The 4,059-nt window shown below is 40.4% G+C and overlaps 1 pseudogene; it reads right to left on the bottom strand.

The window, feature by feature from the left end:
• Window positions 1-517: 517 nt before the first annotated feature.
• On the bottom strand, window positions 518-2,766 carry LOC120009761 (annotated as a pseudogene).
• Window positions 2,767-4,059: the final 1,293 nt, after the last annotated feature.

Here is a 4,059-nt window from a genome sequence, read left to right as displayed (position 1 = left end):
TTTTTTTTTGATACCAAGGAGGGGATAACCCACAAGAACAAATAAAACTAACTACTCAACATTTCTTACTACACGCTTAGGCCAAGAGACTCCAATAACATCTTCTCTTAACATCTCTATAATATCCATAGGAGGTTGATAAAGGACCAAAACTCCACTATCATGCTGAAGAGTCATATTTGCTAACAGATCTGCACATCTGTTTCCCTTCCGAAACACATGACAAATATTGACCTCCCAATCTTTCTTCAAAAGATCACAACACTTCTAATCAAATTAGAAATAGGAATATTTGGAACGCAACCATCCTGCAGCAGGAGGCCACAACAAGTGAATTTGTCTCAAGAAAAAATTTTCAAAACTCATTTTGCTATGTCAAAGAAAGACCCTCTAATACCATCCAAAGCTCAGCCTCAACAGCACTACAAATCCAGATATTAAAAGAGAACCCAATCAACCATCTCCCTCTAACATCTCGCACAAGTCCCCCTCCTGCGGCTAAGCTAGTCATTCCTTTACAACAACCATCTATATTAAGTTTGACCCACCCATCAAGAGGAGGAGACCACCCAACAAGCTCCAACATCACCCTTTTGTTAACACCTATACCATTCAGCTGCAATTGACTAGCAAAAACTCTTTCAATTTCAGCCATATGACGTTGAAACCACTCCACTTTCACACACACACATATATATTGTCCCCCTCTCTCAACCACATATATTGTGTTATCCATATAAATGAGGTGGGAGACGTGGACTTAGAAGCAAGTCAAGCGGCGTTGCTTTAGGATTTGTAAATCCAAAGCTCTCCGTCATATCAATGGGTTCATCATTTGGCGTTGAAAAATCAAACCCATGAAGCAGATTAGCGAGTGTGAGTTGCAAGACTTGAAGAGAAAACAACACTCCAGGGCACATTCTTCTCCCGCCTCCAAATGGTATAAGCTCGAAATTAAGGCCCTTAGCATCAACGTGCTTGAGTTGTGAGAAATCTTTCAGGCCGGAACTCGAAAGGGTCCTCCCAGATGTTTGGATCGTGCTGAATTTTCCAGACATTAAAAAGAAGACGTGTTCCTTTTGGGACATGGTATCTGCTCACAGTGCAATCTTCCATGGATTCGTGTGGCACCGAAAGTGGTGCAGCAGGGTATAGCCGGAATGTTTCCTTTATGATGGCTTCAAGGTAGATCAAAGATTTTAAGTCTGACTCTTTCACTAGTCTCTCTCTACCGATGTGGGCATCTACCTCTTCTTGGACTTTTTTTAAGACATGACGATTGTTGAGTAGCAGTGATAAGGCCCATATCATAGTAATCGTGGTGGTGTCTGACCCTGCCAAGAAAAGACCCTGTAACCACCAAGATTTCTGATTAACAATTAATTAGAGTTCATAAATATGTTGACTGATCAAAACAGAAAATAAAATATTATCCAAACTGGTCAATACGACGACGTACCAAGCTTACAGCTTTGTTAACGGTATCAGTATTGTGCCCACCAAGCTTTTCCTGTTGATCGCCATCAAGAATGGAGAGCATGACGCCCATGAAGTCTTCCTCTACAATCCGATCGCCAGAATTCAGTCTCTTCTTCTTATGTTCTTCCAACCACTCTTCCACATAAACATCCATTACTTTGGCCATCCTTTTCATGGCCTTCTCAACACCACCCAAATCGAACCACCTCAAAAAGGGCACCGCATCAGCCACCACATATCTCCCGAACAACTCCAGCCAATCTTTCACAACTTGTTTCCATCTTGCATCCTCTGGACCCTCCTCACTCACATAACGCTTACCCACAATTACCCTAAACATCAAGTTAGCGGTTATGTCTCCGAACCATGTCTTCATGTCTGCCAAGACTTGGTTCGAACTGTTTTTGTTTTGCGTCCACGATTGGTACAACTTTTTTGTGGAATTCCTAACCTCGGATTCCCTTACGTGATTTAGAGTCTCGAGCCGGTGACTCGAGAGGAGCTGGAGTGTGGTAATCTTGCGCATGTGACGCCAAAATGGGCCGTAAGGGCTGAACCCGAACATGGCCTGATTGTAGCCCAAGTGCTCCGTGGCGAGAGATTTTGGACGACTAGCGAAGACTCTGTCATGGGTAGTCAGACATTGTTTGGCAATCTCGGAGTTACTAACCACGAGAGCACGATGGACGCCCATTTTGATTGTGAAGATTGGGCCGTACTTGTCCGCCATATCTCCCAAGGTTTTGTGTGTTGGTTGTGGCCCACCGAGGAGGTGGAGGTGCCCTATCACAGGCCACGCGCCGCCTGCTCTCGGTGGGAGTTTGTTATTCAATTTGCCTTTGAGGATCCTCAAACATGAGTAGAAAAATAATAAACTAGCAAAGATTGCGGCTATGGAGGTCACTGGAATTGGAAGAAGGGAATTCATTGTTGTGAGCTGTAAGTGTATGGACATAGCGCCACAGGAGTGCTGATGGTTATGGCTGCGACAAACCGTGATCTATTTCTATACATAGGTTCATGTTTTTTTTTTGTCAAACCGGTGGATATTAAAGAAATTTAATGAAGAAAGTTCTTGGTAGCAGACTTTCTCGACCAACATCAGAGTCTAATTCTTGCTGGGGCCGATTTGTTTAGCACGATAGGGTTGTTAATTATTGAATCTCGGATTAACTTTCATTATCGCAAGTTTGAAAAAAATACAAGAAATCCTATTGTTGGATTATTGCCATCACGTGGGTTTGCACAAATGGTTCATTTGATTGGCCCCGGGATTCATGTGGGGACAGTCTTTTCCATTCCAGCCGTCTTTGGAGAGTGTTTTTCTTCATAGTTATCTGCTAAACGCATATGATTTTTTATGTTCATGATTTCACATGAATCATATGTATCCATCTAAGTTTTTGGGATGATTGAGACAAAAAAACAGTGGATGTTTAACATTTTTGTTTTGATTAAGGTGTTTTCTAAGTTGAATATGATAACTTTTTGCTAATTTGTTCCAGATTGCTTGAACAAATTTAGAAAGAAATGAGCCACAGTAATTATTAAACTATGAGAGACCAGTCAAACCATTCAATTGTTGCACAAAAAAACTTTGAATCTGGCATCAGGCAAATGGGAAAAGAACTGCATAGCAATTTTTTCAAACGTAAGAATCATAATCTAAAGTTTACCATTTGTTCCAGTTGTCTCCTGTAATTGTTACAAGAGATAAACATTTACGGGGCATTTGGTTGCTAATCTAGTGAGTGTGAGCTTGAGACGAGTGTGAGGTGAGTATGAGATAAGTGTGAGATGAACATTACTATGTTTGGATGAAATGAAGAGTGAGCATGAGTGTCAGAATTTTAATTGTACAATTTTCATACTACCCTAATTTTTTGTACATAAAAATAAAAATAGATTAATTTAATGGTTGCGACTACTTCTTAATAAAGGGTATAATAGTCTTTTGAGTATCAAACTCATTCTTTCTTGTGGAGATTAGTCAATCTCACCATTTTAGTGAGCTTGGCTAATCTCTCAAATTCAACCAAACGAGGGAATGAGTGATTCTCACCATCGACTCGCCTCGTTCCCCCCTCAAAATGTCAACCAAATGCCTCATTAGAGCTTGTTTGGTATATCATGTATTGCAATGGTAATGGTATTCTGATTGCATTCCTTTTTTTGGCACACTTTTCAATCAAAATGGAATGGCAATGAGTATATCTGAGTTTAACAAGAGTACTCATAGGTTTTAGCTTATTTGTTGGATGAATCTCTCTTGCAATTTCGAGATTGAGAGAGGAACATTCTGTGAGCCATTCCACTGGCTTTTCTTAGACAAGGGTTGTATTGAAAAATACCAAACATTGAATTACGATTGCCCTTTACAAACCAAATTACTTAATCAGATTACATTGTAATCACATTCCCACAATTTGATTCCTTGCAATAGGAATCCTAATACTATTAGGATACCATGTACCAAACGGGACCTTAATCACTGAGTCAATAATCATCGAAAAATGGAGATAGCGAAAACTGGAGGGAGACTGAAAATTGTCTTTCTCAAAAGGTTATGGCCCCATGAGG

The sequence above is a fragment of the Tripterygium wilfordii genome, chromosome 11, assembly GCF_013401445.1.
Source record: "Tripterygium wilfordii isolate XIE 37 chromosome 11, ASM1340144v1, whole genome shotgun sequence".
In the NCBI taxonomy this organism is placed as follows: domain Eukaryota; kingdom Viridiplantae; phylum Streptophyta; class Magnoliopsida; order Celastrales; family Celastraceae; genus Tripterygium; species Tripterygium wilfordii.
The sequence above is the reverse complement of the archived record's forward strand: the minus strand, read 5'-3'. Positions and strand labels throughout refer to the sequence as shown.